Genomic DNA, 16,531 nt, shown 5'->3' with positions numbered 1-16,531 from the left:
AAGCTTGGTGTTACTATTTTAGAGGGAAAATATTAATAAAAGTTCAGTTGTAGTAAAAGAAAACCTCCACACATTGTTTTCTTACGGCTGTGCAGTCCTTCTGAGCCTGCATGCTGAGCATTCTGTTCCCCAACGTTTAAAAACTCAACTGATATAATACATAGGAAATACATACAACTAGGTTGGGCCTGGTGACACATGCTGTGATCCCAGCACTTTGGGAGGCTGAAGTGGGAGGATCCCTTGAGGCCAAAAATTTGAGACCAGCCTGAGCAACACAGCAAGACTCTGCTTCCACCAAAAATAAAAATGAAAACAAATTAGCCAGGCGTGGCGGCAGGTGCCTGCAGGCCCAGCTACTCGGGAAGCTGAGACGGGAGGATCACTTGAGCCCAGAGCTGGAGGCTGCGGTGAGCCATGATGGTGCCATTGTCCTCCAGCGTGGGCAACAGAGCGACACCCTGTCTTAAAAATACATTTAAAATGAACGCGTAACTATTTTAAAGAGGAAGTCTTGTTTTCATCCTTCCGTCCTGGGACTCTCACACCTTTGCCCTGAGCTCCTAGGACATGGTGTGAACTTTGCTAAATGTTATGAGTGCGTGCGCTTCACGTCCTGTGTGTGGAAGAATGGGCTGATGTCGCCCGGCCTGTCTACGTTTTTATATTGCATACACGCATGGAGTCCTGTGAGACCCCCCCGGGCCTGCTGCGGGTCTCCCACGTGATGGCTTGTGGGGCCAACACCCGCTATCCTGGCTTCATAAAGCGTCTGTACAAGGAGCTGAGCGCGGATCATGTCTCCTTCACCAAGGCCACGATCTGGGCGGGTTCCAACAGAAGCTTTACCGTCACTGTGCCTCGGTTAGTGTTCCACGTAGATTAAAGTGTCCTGAGATGTGGACCTCAGCCATTCGGTGGGGCTCAGGAAGGTGACCACCAGCTGTGTGAGCACTCCTGTCTGCCTTGCAAAAAACATGTCAGATGTGTGCCATGACGTGAACAAGGCTGGAAAGCACGGCATCCTCTCCTTGTAACCTTTTTTTTTTTTTTTGAGACGGAGTCTCGCTCTGTCCCCCAGGCTGGAGTGCAGTGGCGTGATCTCGGCTCACTGCAAGCTCCGCCTCCCAGGGTCAAGCGATTCTCCTACCTCAGCCTCAAGTAGCTGGGACTACAGGCGCCGCCACCACGCCTGGCTAATTTTTTGTATTTTCAGTAGAGATGGGGTTTCACCGTGTTAGCCAGGATGGTCTCGATCTTCTGACCTCGTGATCCGCCCACCTCGGCCTCCCAGAGTGCTGGGATTACAGGCATGAGGCACCACACTCGGCCTGTCTACGTTTTTATATTGCATACATACATGGAGTCCTGTGAGACCTCCCCGGGCCTGCTGCGGGTCTCCCATGTGATGGCTTGTGCGGCCAACACCCACTATCCTGGCTTCACAAAGCGTCTATACAAGGAGCTGAGCTCATGTCTCCTTCACCAAGGCCACGATCTGGGTGGGTTCCAATAGAAACTTTACTGTCTGGCTAGGAGTGTCGGTTGTGGCTCACCTTTCTACCTGCAAGTCCGAGTGAACGACCCAGGAGGAGGACGGTGAGTGTCTGAGGACGTGACCTACTCACTCCTGAGGAGGGGCTCCTGCTAGATGGGCAGGGGTGGATTCATTTCAGCAAAATGCTCTGGGCAGGGGTAGGATGGGGTGAGGTGGGGTTAGCTGACTTTGGAATTCTGGGGACTTGAGTGTGTTTTTTAGGTTCTGAGGTTTTAGGGTTTTATCTTCTTTCAAGAGTGGGACCTCCCCAGGGAGAGGACGGGAAGTCACACTCGGAAACCCTCCAGGGGCAGGTTTTCCAGGGTGACCTGTCACCGGGGTGGGAGTGGCTAGCTGCGAGCTCCATGCCTGATAGCCACTGATTTCTCATTGGCATCTCTATTGGTTTGTCACATTCTTCTTGGTTGAGTAGGTTTTAACTGGGGTAACCCTTCTGCTAGAGTCGCAGTTGTTTTTGACTGGGGACAAATGAGTGTTGGGGATCGGGAGGGTTGACATTTCTGGTCCTACAGGCCCTTTCTGGCCAGGGAGGCATTGCTGCAGGTGAGCCTGGAATGCCCTTGCCACCCATTGGGGTCTTTGTTTTTTGTTTGTTTGTTTTTGAGGCAGAGTCTCGCTCTGCTGCCCAGGCTGGAGTGCAATGGCGTGATCTCGGCTCACTGCAACTTCTGCCTCCCGGGCTCAAGTGATCCTCCTGCCTCAGCCTCCCGAGTAACTGGGATTAGAGGTGCATGCCACCATGCCCGGCTACCTTATTTTTTTTTTTTGTATTTTTAGTAGAGATGGGGTTTCACCATGTTGGCCAGGCTGGTCCTGAACCCCTGACCTCAAGTGATCCGCCCGCCTCGGCCTCCCCAAGTGCTGGGATTACAGGTGTGAGCCATCACACCCGGCTGGGGTCTTGTTTTATATCTGCAAATAAACAGTTTGTTTGCAAAAAAAAGAAAGAAAAAGAAAGAAAAACACACACAGAGAGAGAGACAGAGAGAGAAAGTTACCCATAGTTGCACTGTTGCACAGTTGCCTGAGATATGCTGTTGCAACTTTCTTATTGACAGCTCACAGAATGGTGCAAGGTTTTTTGAGGCCTCTTTAAGAAAAATAATTTAAGCTGGGCACAGCGGCTCACACCCGTAATCCTAGCACTTTGGGAGCCTGAGGCGGGTGGATCACCTGAGGTCAGGAGTTCAAGACCAGCCTGACCAACATGGAGAAACCCCATCTCTACTAAAAATACAAAAATGAGCCAGGTGTGGTGATGCATGCCTGTAATCCCAGCTACTCAGGAGGCTGAGGCAGGAGAATCACTTGAACCCAGGAGGCGGAGGTTGTAGTGAGCTGAGATTGCACTATTGCACTCCAGCCTGGGCAACAAAAGCAAAACTGTCTTAAAAAAAAAAAAAAAAAAAAAAAAAAAGAAGGCCAGGCACAGTGGCTCATGCCTGTAATCCCAGCACTTTGGGAGGCTGAGGTGGGTGGATCACGAGGTCAAGAGATTGAGACCATCCTGGCCAACATACTGAAACCCTGTCTCTACTAAAAATACAAAAATTAGCCGGCTGTGGTGGCAGGTGCCTGTAATTTCTGCTATTTGGGAGGTTGAGGCAGGAGAATCACTTGAACCTGAGAGGCGGAGGTTGCAGTGAGCCAAGATTGCGCCACTGCACTCCAGCCTGGTGACAGAGCGAGACTCTGTCTCAAAAAAAAAATAAAAGAAAAATAATTTAAAAATTACAAGTGATAAAATTAGGCCCAAGGTCTTAGAGAGTCTCAAATAAATAAGAGCCTGAAACTGAAGTTTCTCTAGCTCCACGGTGCGTCTGCCTCTGGGTCAGCCAGATGCAAAGACGAAGCACTAAAGGTAGTAAAGCCGGGTCTCCTGCGTTCAAATCTAGGCTCCACCACTCTGCCACTTACTAACTGTACCGCCTTGTCTCCCTGTGCCTCAGTTCCCTCATCAGGAAAACGTGTTTGAAAATAATATCTGGGCTGGCGCATTGTAATCTCAGCACTTTGGGAGGCCCAGGCAGGAGGATCGCTTGCGCCCTGTTTAAGACCAGCCTGGGCAACATAGTGAGATCCCAAATAATATTATTACCAAAGAGAAAAAGAAAAAGAATGAGACAGGCGTGGAGGCACACCTGTGGTCCCAGTTACTCAGGAGGCTGAGGTGGGAGGATCACTTAAGCCTGGGAGGTCGAGGCTACAGTGAGCTGTGATTGTGCCATCACATTCTGGCCTGCGTGACAGAGTGATATCCTCTCTCAAAAAAAAAAGAAAAAGAAAATGGAAATAATACCTGTTTCACAGGGCTGTATAGGGCTGTACAGGGCTGTGCGAGGCTGTATTAGGGCTGTATAGGGCCATACAAGGCTGTATAGGGCTGTACAGGGCTGTACGAGGCTGTATAGGGCTGTACGGGGCTGTGCGGGGCTGTGCGAGGCTATACCGGGCTGTGCGGGGCTGTGCGGGGCTGTGCGAGGCTGTACAGGGCCGTGCAGGCCTGTGCGGGGCTTTATAGGGCTGTATAGGGCTGTTGTATGCATGAAATGACATAACACTTGTACTTGGAGCATCACTTAATTTAAGGTGTAAGCACCCAACAGTGCTAACTATGAATCGCTCCTCACCGGGCTTGGACGTCTACACTAGCATGATTCTGTTTGCATTTTTAGACACTGCCCGGATTCCTCACCGTTCTGACCGAGAACCTGAATCTGAGGTCGGAATTTTGCCTTCTATTCCTCCCACTTCTGCCTGGGGGTCCTGGTTCTGTCCTTATGGAAACTCTACCTCCCCAGTTTTGCAATGGCCTCTGTGGGGTCCCCCAGTAACCTTTCTCCCCTACTTCACTTTCTTTCTGTGTCCCGACCAAAAATCGCAGAGTGCCTTGACCACTCTGTGACCCAGCCAGGTGCAGGCTTCTCCCAGCACACCCAAACCCAAACCGGGCCCAAACCGGAGTCTTGAACCTTCCCCAGACACTCACAAAGGTCTCCAGGTTGTCGCCCAAAACACGAAAAGAAACTGGCCCTGGCCCCCAACCAAATTTCTGAAACCCTCACACTCCATAATCCCTGAACCCCCCACTGCAGACACACCCAGGTAGAACACCTTTTTCTTTTTTTGAGACAGAGTCTTACTCTGTCACCCAGGCTGAAGTGCAGTGGCACGGTCCCGGCTCACTGCAGCCTCTGCCTCCCGGGTTCAAGCAATTATCGTGCCTCAGCCTTCTGAGTAGCTGGGATTACAGGCACGCGCTAACGTGCCCAGCTAATTTTTGTGTTTTTAGTAGAGATGGGGTTTCACCACATTGGCCAGGCTGGTCTTGAACTCCTGACCTCAGGAGATCCGCCCACCTCAGCCTCCCAAAGTGCTGGGACTGAGCCATGGTACCCAGTCTCTATCTCTCTCTTTTTTTTTTCTTTTCTGGTTATTATATAAACACTTTTTAAAAATGTAATTTAATTTTATTTTAAGTTCTGGAATGCATGTGAGGACACGCTGGTTTGTTACATAGGTAAACATGTGCCACGGTGGTTTGCTGAACCCATCAACCCGTCACTTAGGTATTGAACCCCTGCATGGATTTGCTATTTATCCTGATGCTCTCCCTCCCCTGCCCCACATACAGGCCCCAGTGTGTGTTGTTCCCCTCCCTGTGTCCATGCAGAGCACCCCTTTCTCTCCGAGGATCGCTGTGCCTCGGTAAGCTCCCCTCACAACCGCTCTGAACTGAGCACCCCGCTGCTGACGGCTTCTTTCTTTGGAACCCCCATCGACCCCGTCCTGGAACGGTTCAGAGCACTCCCTTGTGGGAACTCCCCCCGCGGCTTTCGGGATGATTTAGCCTTGGGCTGGCTGGACAAGGCAGCCTCAAACCATACTGCCCCAAATCCGGTCCTTCTGAGTCTCATTCCCTCACTCTGCCTCCGGCAGGAAGCCTTCCTGAACCTTCCTGAGAGTCTCAGACATTGTCTTTTATTTGACTCACGGATTCATCCCCTTCCTGTTCAAACAGTAAACTCCTCTGCATGGACGCACGGATTCACCTCCTTCCGGTCTAAATAGTAAACTCCTCTGCCTTGTAAGTCAGTGTCTAGAGTGGGGATTTGCTTTCCTGGGTGTGTTTTTCACAGTGATGGTGGATCCACGGCTTTCAAACAAATTCCTTCTCCACCAGTTCTGTTCGGTTCTAGCTTGGTGGGGCCCACCCCTCCTTACAGAGTATCTGGGAGGCCTGCCTTCCAGCAGATGGGACAGAAGGCCCAGGTGCTCAGGAGAGGCGACTGTCCTTTAGGTGAGGGGTGTGAGTGTGAGTGTGAGTGTGGGTGTGAGTGTGAGTGTGGGTGTGAGTGTGAGTGTGAGTGTGAGAGGAGTGAGGTGCGGTGTGGCAGGGTCCTCTAGGTGAGGGGTGTGAGTGTGGGTGTGGGTGTGAGGGTGAGTGTGGGTGTGAGTGTGAGTGTGAGAGGAGTGAGGTGCGGTGTAGGAGGGTCCTTGCAGGGTCCTCTAGGTGAGGGGTGTGAGTGTGAGTGTGAGTGTGGGTGTGAGTGTGAGTGTGGGTGTGAGTGTGAGTGTGAGTGTGGGTGTGAGTGTGGGTGTGAGTGTGGGTGTGGGTGTGAGTGTGAGTGTGGGTGTGAGTGTGAGTGTGGGTGTGAGTGAGGGGTGTGGGTGTGAGTGTGAGTGTGGTTGTGGGTGTGAGTGTGGGTGTGGGTGTGAGTGTGAGTGTGGGTGTGAGTGAGTGTGAGAGGAGTGAGGTGCGGTGTAGGAGGGTCCTTGCAGGGTCTGGCTGCTTTCAGAGGCTGTTTTTCTCAGCTCCCCATCTTGTCCCTTCAAATTACGCCCCTCTCCTTCCAATTGTCACTCTCCTTTCCCCTAACCCTCTCTGTCTCCCAGTTACCTCGCTTCTCAGAAATGAAACACTGGTTCTGTAAACCTGTTTGAGAAGAAAAGCTTAGGGCAATTTCTGGCCTCTCTGCTTCTGGAGCAAGGGATAAAAATAGCCCCAGGCTAAAGACAGGAGGGACCAGATTACTGCTTGGTGACGCTATCTCACTGCCCAGGCAGCCAGGAGACCCTCCTGAGAGGAATCATGGAGTCCACGCTGCTTTTACACGCATCCTAGTTGTTTTATAACTAGCCTTTCCTATTAACGGACATCATTCAAAAGCCAATTTTAAGCAACATAAATATTGAAAACGATACTATACTATTTAGAATTAATTATAAGTTTTGTTTTTAAAGCCTAAATCTTCTATTGTTGTTTGAACCCTGGGCACTGAAGCTAATAATGTAACTTTTCTCCCTTCTTTCTTCTTTGGCATAGATCTAAAGCACTGTTAGACTCATTTAAAATGCTATTAGGCATTTTAAAGAGTAACTGTTAAATGTATTGTCCTTTTGTGGGGCTGGAAATGTTCTGTTCTTATCTGGCGCTGGTTACATCCTGTTTTTCATTGGGAAAGTGCATTGAGCTGGAAATTTATAGGTTCAATTTCTGTATGTAAATTCTACTTCAGTAAAAATTTTCAAAACAGTGGCTGCCTTTTATAGCAGGTGTCCCATGCTGCCATATATATATATATTTGTTGCTGTTGTCGTTGTTGTTAAGGGGATGACCTCTAGACCAAGACCTGTTTAAAGGTCGGGAAGGAAGCAGGATTGCGCAGAGGGGTAAGTCTAGCTGCCATGCAGGGCCCACTACAGGCTGCCTCAGCCGCACACAGGGCGCCCTGGAGCTACATTGGCTCTGCAAACTAGCCTGGCTGGAGTTGGACTGAGCTATCCTAGCCCTTAGGCACCCTTGGGCAAGGCGGCTCCCCCAGCAGAGGCAGTTCCTAAAGAGGCTGACAGCTGCAGCCTATCTGCCCAGGGCACTCCCGGTAAGGGGCAACCAAGTCCTTCTTTGCTGGGAGGAATCTGGGACATGCATCAAAGTGTCCACCTTGGCCGGGCGCAGTGGCTCACACCTGTAATCCCAGCACTTTGGGAGGCCGTGGTGGGCAGACCTGGGGTCAGGAGATTGAGACCATCCTGGCCAACATGGAGAAACTCCGCCTCTACTAAAAATACAAAAATTAGCTGGATATGGTGGTGCATGCCTGTAGTCCCAGCTACTTGGGAGGCTGAGGCAGGAGAATCACTTGGACCAGGGAGGTGGAGGTTGCAGTGAGCCGAGATCAGGCCACCATACTCCAGCCTGGGCGACAGGGCGAGACTCCGTCTCAAAAAAAACAAAAAGAAAAAAAAGGGTCTACCTTAATTCTGGAGACCGGGACTTCAGGAGGGAAGAGGTGGAGCAGAGTTCTTGTTGGCCTTTCATTTTAAAGCTCCATTTTATTTATTTACTTATTTGTTTGTTTATTTATTGAGACAGAGTCTCACTCTGTCACCAGGCTGGAGTGCAGTGGCACAATCTCGGCTCACTGCAGCCTCTGCCTCCCAGGTTGAGGGGATTCTCGTGCCTCAGCCTCCCGAATAGCTGGAATTTTAGGCACGTGCCACCGTGCCTGGCTAATTTTTGTTTGTTTGTTTTTGTTTTTTTTTAGTAGAGAATGGGGTTTTGTCATGTTGGCCAGACTGGTCTCGAACTCCTGTCCTCAAGTGGTCTGCCCAGCTTGGCCTCCCAAAGGGCTGAGATTACAGGTGTGAGCCACTGTGCCTGGCCCAGCACTCTGTATTATTTAATTTTTAAAAATCCTTGTAGGTGTGTTCCTTTAATTCAGTGGATTAGTGGTTGACACGACCACAAACCAGCATCATTATTTTAAAATCACATACACTGCATCATTCTTCTGCGAGTAAAAGTTCAAACTGGGGCTTATCATCTCAAATCCTCACAGAGATTTGGATATATTTTGCTTGATTTCCATGTGATGTCTTCCACAAGACTCCCTTTCCTTGGATTCAACCTTTCTCTTATTTTAGTCCGAATTTGACTTACTACCTACTCTTTACTTTGATTGACTTGTATTTATAAATGTTCATTTCATTTTGAACATTAATTTTTAATTTTTAATTTTTTAAAGAGACAAGGTCTTGCTACATTGCCCAGGTTGGCCTCAAACTCCTGGGCTCAAGCGATCTTCCCTCCCAAAGTGCTGAGATTATGGGAGTACCACCAGTTCAAGACGTTAATTTTTGTTTAATTGATGGATGAACTGTTTTTTATCGCATATTTTGATTTTGATCAATTTGATTATCAAATTCATTCTTCCCATGGTTACTCTCTACTAGGTAAGGAAATTCAGAATGAAACGAGGCTTGAATGGGAAGAAAACCTTTGCGAGGTACAGCATCCATGGCCTGAAGATGCATCTCCACGATCCCCAGTTTTGGGAGGTGTAGTTGACCAAGGCCCCAGCTGCTGGCCTTTGAAATCCGTCACAGTGTCTGTGCATGGGCCATGCCTCCTACAGGCTTCTACTGGGTTTGGCCAAGAGTGGCAGGGATGACAGTGCAGACCCAATCCTGGGACACACAGGACTCCTCTGATGTTTGGCTCTGGCTGTGGGATCCTTGACAGCTTTGCCAGTCTCCCTTTCTCCTTCCCTTGGGGTGCAGCTGTGGACAGTGCCCTCCTTGTATCCCTGGCAGAGGTGGTGTGCTACAGGCGGCCGGACTGGTGCTGGCTCAGGGGGATTGTGCCAATCTCTTCTCAACTTGAGGTTTACTGAAACTACACTGAGAGCCTGAAATGGGCTGAGGTGGGAGAGGTTGCATCTAACAGTTGGCAGACATTACAGATCAGGGCTTTTTCCTCCTACAGACCTATTATCAGAAGGCCAGGCTCTGTGGCTCATCCCACCACTTTGGGAGGCTGAGGCGGCTGGGTCACTTGAGGTCAGGAGTTCAAGACCAGCCTGGCCAACATGGTGAAACCCCATCTCTACTAAAAATACAAAAATTAGCTGAGAATGGGGGCAGGTGCCTGTAATCCCAGCTACTTGTGAGGTTGAGGCAGGAGAATTGCTTGAACCCAGGAGGCGGAGCTTGCAGTGAGCCAAGATCACACCACTGCACTCCAGCCTGAGTGACAGAGTGAGACTGTATCTCAAAACAACAAAGACAAAATCAGTTATCAGCATACCACTGACTTCATCAGCATCTTACCTCAAAACGTCCTTGCACATTTAATCCTGTCTGTTGTCTCTTTCTTGGAGAAGATAGATGAACACAAATGGGGAGGAAAGATGAAACCTGTTTGGACATGTTGATACAGAGGGTGGAAATCTTGAGGCTCATCAAGGTCATCAAAATATCAGCGAGTAGGTCGGGCACGGCGGCTCACACCTGTAATCCCAGCACTTTGGGAGGTTGAGGCAGGTGGATCATGAGGTCAGGAGATCAAGACCATCCTGGCCAACATGGTTGAAACCCCATCTCTACTAAAATGCGAAAACTTAGCCAGGCATGGTGGCGGGCGCCTGTAGTACCGGCTACTCAGGAGGCTGAGGCAGGAGAATTGCTTGAACTGGAGAAGTGGAGGTTGTAGTGAGTCCAGATTGTGCCACTGCACTGCAGCCTGGGTGACAGAGCAAGACTCTCTCTCAAAAAAAAAAAAAAAAAAAAAAAAAATCAGCAAGTAAACAGAATTTCTTTTCTTTTCTTTTTTTTTTTTTTTTGAGACGGAGTCTTGCTCTGTTGCCCAGGCTGGAGTGCAGTGGCGTGATCTCGGCTCACTGCAACCTCCATCTCTCCAGTTCAAGCAATTCTCCTGCCTCAGCCTCCTGAGTAGCTGGGACTACAGGTGCCTGCCACCACCCCTGGCTCATTTTTTTTTTTGTATTTTTAGTAGAGACAGGGTTTCACCTTGTTAGCCAGGTTGGTCTCGAACTCCTGATCTCGTGATCTGCTGCCTCGGCCTCCCAAAGTGCTGGGATTATAGGCGTGAGCCACCGCATCTGGCCAATTTTTTTCCTTTTTAAAAAAGAGCATGAAAATAAAATGGCTTTCTCCAGTTAGAAACTTGTTATCAACTAAGGCTGTTATTGCCCTAAGGAACTGAAGTTTAAGATGTAGACTTTTAACAGAAATAGCACCTCAGTTGAAGGTAGCACACATTTGCTGGCTTTGGGGCCCCTAAAACCTTCCAAATCAGACCTTGCTCCCAAGCTCCCGGTCTGTGAATTCTGCATGGGGACTGGAATTAGTTTTTCCTTGAAGGGTATTTCTGACTTTCCTCACGTTGTTTATCATCATAGGCTAACCTCAATTTTCCCTTCTATTTCTGTATTTTTATCACCTCTTGGCTGCTCTTGAAAACCTGCAGTGTATTTTTTTTAGAAAATCAAACCTATTACAAGGCAATTCATAAAATTTGTCCTCCTCTTTTTCTCAAATTCCTTATCATTTAAAAAGTATATCCCCCACATCTTTCTCTAACGGCCCTGGCCTAGGGCACACCTTCCTTACCTCCTGCAGCCTAGAAACACCTGGTAAGTCATCCAGCTGCAGGGCTTGTCCCTCCAGCAAGAAAGATTTTATTCCTCTCCAGGGGCTTTGTCCTTTTAAACCTGGAGGCCCTGGGAATTGCTCTCCTTGGTCTCCTTTGCCTGCTATGTGGCTCCTTCCTGGGGTCTTTTCTCCAAACCCTGTGACTCACAGACTAATTCTAACGTGTGTGTGTGTGTGTGTGTGTGTGTGTGTGTGAGTTTCTGGCTACACAGGTTCTTAATAATTGTACTGGTTGCTAAAATTTGTAAATTAGGCAATTAATCTAAACATAGAGATTTCTACCTTCTTTTGGCAAACTGACATATATGGAAATACTGGGCCTTCATTCACACATGAAAAAAATCAGCTAGGGGCCTTTAGCAAGTTAGAAGGTTTCCCATGTTCTGTGTCCTCCTCCAGCCTAATCAACTTATTTATTTATTTTGAGACTGAGTCTCGCTCTGTCACCCAGGCTGGAGTGCAGTGGCACAATCTTGGCTTAAGGCAACCTCCGCCTCCTGGTTTCAAGCGATTCTCCTGCCTCAGCCTCCCCAGTAGCTGGATTACAGGCGCCTATCACCGCGCCTGGCTAATTTTTTGTATTTTTAGTAGAGACAGGGTTTCACCATATTGGCCAGGCTGGTCTCGAACTCCTGACCTCGGGTGATCCACCCATGTCAGCCACCCAAGGTGCTGGGATTACAGACATGAGCCATTGCGTCCAGCCTCAACTCATTTTTAAATAGCCCCTGGAGTCTTGAGAGTATTTGGATGCACACCCTCTCCTCCAGCCTATCAGGTAACAGGAAAATCTGTGGAAGTGGCTGCCTCTTCTCTACGTTTCTCCTTAGACTTGCATTTGTTTTTGTTTTTCTTTGAGACAGAGTCTCTCTCCTGTTGCCCAGGCTGGAGTGCAGGGCTACGATCTTGGCCCACTGCAACCTCCACCTCCTGAGTTCGAGCGATTCTCCTGCCTCAGCCTCACAAGTAGCTGGCGTTACACGTATGCACCATCATGCCCGGCTAATTTGTGTATTTTTAGTGGAGACGAGTTTTCGCCATGTTAGCCAGGCTGGTCTCAAGCTCGACCTCAGGTGATCCGCCCACCTTGGCCTCCCGAAGTGCTAGGATTACAGGCGTGAGCCACTGTGCCCGGCCTTAAATTTATTTTCCATCAGAGAGTATACATGGATACAGGTGAACCTGTTCCCTTTCTATGCCGTATTTCAGACTCAGAACACCATTTTAGGTAGGTTCTGTTTAAGGCCTAACAACAGTCTCCTTTGATATTGTTTGACTTTGCCTGTAGAATAGTACATGCATCATACATACAAAGAGAAGGATAATAAAAATACAATTTGCCCAAGCCAATGAAGGTTTTGTACTTTTGTGGTAGTGGAACAATGGTGTTTTATTATTATTACTATTATTATTTTATTTTGGAGTCTCGCTCTGCTGCCAGGCTGGAGTGCAGTGGCATGATCTTGGCTCGCTGCAACCTCCGACTCCCTGGTTCAAGCGATTCTCCTGCCTCAGCCTCCTGAGTAGCTGGGATTACAGGCACGCACCACCAGCCCCAGCTAATTTTTATATTTTTAGTAGAGACGGATTTTCACCATGTTGGCCAGGATGGTCTCGATCTCCTAACCTCATGATCCACCCACCTTGGCCTCCCAAAGTGCTGGGATTACAGGTGAACAGTGTTTAACTAGCATGCTATTCCACGAAAAAAAAAAAAAAAATCTCTATATGTCTATATATAGAAATATATATCTCACATACTGAATGTACAAAGCTGTTCTTAATTCTTTAGGAGTTACATACGTTGCTGTTTTTTTTTCTTATGAGCTACTATAAGGAAGAGGCTGAGAATATGTCTTTAAAAAGAGCAGGCTGTGGAAGATCTAGCTGGTAATGCTGTTAGTATTCTGCTGCTAGAAATCAGATTGCATTTTATGTGCCTCTTCTCATCTCCAGGGCTTTTATCTTCCACTTCATGGATAATATCTTGGCTCTGTGTTTGGATTCAGATGCTTATCTTTTCCCAGAAACTTGGCCCTCTGGGGACTATCGTTCTGCCTTCCTCCCCTGATGGCTGATGGCTGCAGCTTGGTGCTTAGACGAGCAGCCACTGAACTGGGCTGAGCCGCTGCTGGGCAGCTTTGGTGTATGCATGCAATCAAGGCAAAGAGAATAGCTACGACTCGAAGTCTTTCCTATGCATATGTGCTTTCTCGCTAATAACAATCATAATCTTTTAATCTCTTGGATAATATATCCCAGACCTTTCATAAATTCTCACATTTATGAAACAGCTGTAACAGGTCAAGTATGTGCATAATAGTTACACCACTTTTAGAAGGGTTAAAGAAGTTGCCCGGGCTGGGTGCAGTGGCTCATGCCTGCAATCCCGTTGCTTTGGGAGGCCAAGGCAGGAGGATCACTCTAGGCTGGAAGTTGAAGATTAGCCTGGGCAACATAGTGAGACCCCCATTTCTACAAAAATAAAATAAAATAAATTAGCCAGCTGTTGTGGCACATGCCTGTTGACCTAGAACTCGGGAGGTGAGGCGGAAGGATCGCTTGAGGCTAGGAGTTCACGGCCAGCCTGGGCAATATAAAATGTTCAATGCCAACCTGGGCAATGTAAAATCTCACATTCTTGGTTATTAATTAACCAGAGGGTACCATGAGTATTGCAAGCCAAGTATCAGTGCTCTGCACTTGAAATAACCAATAGTTTTCTCAATAAGGCTGAGGGTTTGCTGATTGCTGCTGGATATTCATCAGCAAATCCCTGACATCCTGGTGTCAACATCTTGGGTAGCAGATGTTAACCTCTGGAACATTAATAAAAAGTGGTAGATCGAGGCCATACTGATTAGAAATTGGGGTATTATGAGAAGTCAATAATTAAGAAGAATAATCCCTATAGTTTATAAGGATATATTTTATACATGTTTATTATTTTACCACCTTGTAAAAGGTCCTTTTTTAAAAAGACCAAGAAGGTCGGGTATGGTGGCTCACACCTGTAATCACAGCATTTTGGGAGGCTGAGGTGGGCGGATTGCCTGAGTTCAGGAGTTTGAGACCAGCCTGGGCAACCTGGTGAAACCCCATCTCTACTACAAATACAAAAATTAGCCGGGCATGGTGGTGCACACCTGTAGTCCTAGCTACTTGGGAGGCCAAGGCAGAAGAATTGCTTGAACTCAAGAGGCGAAAGTCATAGTGAACTGAGATCACACCACTGCACTCCAGCCTGGGCGAGAGAGCGAGACTCCATCTCAAAAAAAAAAAAAAAAAAATGTCTGGGTGCGGTGGCTCACACCTGTAATCCCAGAACTTTGGGAGGCTGAGGTGGGCAAATAACGAGGTCAGGAGTTCGAGACCAGCCTGACCAACATAGTGAAACCCCATCTCTACTAAAAATACAAAAAAAATTAGCCAGGCATGGTGGCCCACGCCTGTAATCCCAGCTACTCAGGAGGCTGAGGCAGGAGAATCGCTTGAACCCAGGAGGCGGAGGTTGTGGTGAACTGAGATCAGGCTCCAGCCTCGGCAACCGAGAGAGACTCCGTCTTGGAAAAAAAAAAAAAAAAGACCAAGATGACTTTTGCCTTTTTCTTCTTTTGAGATCTTCACAGGAGCTTCGAGGGCTGCTATGCCTGCGCCTCAGCAGAGAGAAAAGACCACTGTTGGAGAAAGTTGTTAATTAAGGAATTTATTAAATGATGGAAACAAAGGAAAGGAAAACAGTTTTGTCAATTTGGGCCAATGCTGATGAGCTAATTGTTTGGCTAACCGAGATTCAATGAGAGGAAGAAAAATCAAAGAGCTGAAAAGGCATCTTATTTAATCTAAGAAACCTATTCAAAAAAGTCTGAGAACAAATTGTCTTTTTTTTTTTTTTTTTTTTTTTTTTGACGGAGTCTTGCTCTGTTGCCCAGGCTGGAGTGCAGTGGTGTGATCTCGGTTCACTGCAGCCTCCACCTCCTGGGCTCAAGCAATTCTCCTGCCTCAGCCTCCAAAGTAGCTGGGATTACAGGTACCTGCCACCTCACCCAGCTAATTTTTGTATTTTTAGTAGAGACTAGAAATACATGGGGTTTCGGCATGTTGGCCAGGCTGGTCACATCTTAAACTCCTGACCTCAAGTGATCCGCCCCCCTCAACTTCACAAAGTGCTGGGACTACAGGTGTGAGCCACTGCGCCCGGCCTAAATGTTCTTTTTTTTGATAGAAATAATGAAACCTCATTAAGTCACTATGTGCTAACTGCATGTTGATGATCTCATAATAGGTAAAGGCCAGGTGCTATACCAAAGATAACCCCAAATAGGTGGATTAAACAGCAGACAACTTTCTCTCATGTAACCATTCTAGGTGAATTTGTGGCGTCTGCTCCACGGTCGTTCAGGAACTGGGGCTGGCAGAGTGTCTCTGCGACGCCCAGCACAGGGTTTTAAAGTCAGCTTCAGGCATGACCATTTCAAGCTACTAGAAGCTGGGGTGGGGGAGTAAGGGAGCCTGGAAGTTCAGAATGAGAAGCCCTCTTCCCTTCCCTTCCCTTCCCTTCCCTTCCCTTCCCTTCCCTTCCCTTCCCTTCCCTTCCCTTCCCTCCCCTCCCCTCCCCTCCCCTCCCCTCCCCTCCCCTCCCCTCCCTTCCTTTCCCCTTTTCTTTTCCTTTCTTTTATTTTCCTTCTTCTCTTCTCTTCTCTTCTCCTGTTCTTTTCTTTTCTTTTTTCTTTTCTTTTCTTTCAGAGTTTTGCTCTTGCTGCCCAGGCTGGAGTGCAGTGGCGTGATCTCGGCTCACTGAAACTCTGCTTCCCAGGTTCAAGCGATTCTCCTGCCTCAGTCTCCTGAGTAGCTGGGATTACAGGCATGCGTCACCACCCCTGGGTAGTTTTGTATTTTTAGCAGAGACAGGGTTTCGCCATGTCGGTCAGGCTGGTCTCAAACTCCCAACCTCAGGTGATCCGCTCGCCTCGGCCTCCCAAAGTGCTGGATTACAGGCGTGAGCTGCCGCGCCTGGCGAGAGGCTGTTCTTTACCCGGGTGATGCAGAAGCTTCAGCATCTCTTCGCCTCAGGTTCCACTGCTCATCCAGTCGCAGGTGTCTGCGGAAACGGTTAGGTACTGAGTGCAGCAGAGCGCTAAGAGGAGAAAACATTTAGGGACCCCAGCAGCCTCTGCAGCAGCTGCACTGAAACCTCACACACGTTACCGGCTTGACAGGAAAAATGCTTTGAAAAGCGTGCGGGCTTTCAATTCCTTAACCCCCTTGGGCTCCATGTGCTTTGAAAGTCAGGAATTTTTGGTTTATAGAAAAGTAACAAATTACACATGCTCTACACTGCGTAGCACCCCAGTGGGGTCTGAGGCAGCACCCTTTACACAAATCACTCGATATTTCTGGAGTGAAACATAAAATTATTCAGACGAAATGGGATCAATAAAGACTAAAAGCATCCTCCTGTCAGTGCAGGGCAGGTTGTCTCCGAATACACTCCCCACCCCCCCCGGACTGAGGAAA

At 48.2% G+C, this 16,531-nt stretch overlaps 1 long non-coding RNA gene across 3 annotated transcripts; it reads left to right on the top strand.

Annotated features, from left to right (window-relative positions):
• Positions 1-5,575: 5,575 nt before the first annotated feature.
• Positions 5,576-7,092, top strand: LOC139362136 (uncharacterized). 3 transcript variants are annotated; one of them, XR_011620463.1, is made up of 3 exons: positions 5,576-5,628; positions 5,742-5,858; positions 6,455-7,092. It is a non-coding gene; the product is annotated as an uncharacterized lncRNA (long non-coding RNA). The 3 variants fall into 3 exon arrangements; XR_011620462.1 differs by having other exon boundaries at positions 5,576-5,645; positions 6,471-7,092; XR_011620461.1 differs by having other exon boundaries at positions 5,576-5,645.
• The last annotated feature ends 9,439 nt before the right edge of the window (positions 7,093-16,531 follow it).

Source organism: Macaca nemestrina, chromosome 3 (assembly GCF_043159975.1).
Source record: "Macaca nemestrina isolate mMacNem1 chromosome 3, mMacNem.hap1, whole genome shotgun sequence".
Taxonomy (NCBI): domain Eukaryota; kingdom Metazoa; phylum Chordata; class Mammalia; order Primates; family Cercopithecidae; genus Macaca; species Macaca nemestrina.
Note: the sequence above shows the minus strand (reverse complement) of the source record. Positions and strands in the feature narration are given on the sequence as shown.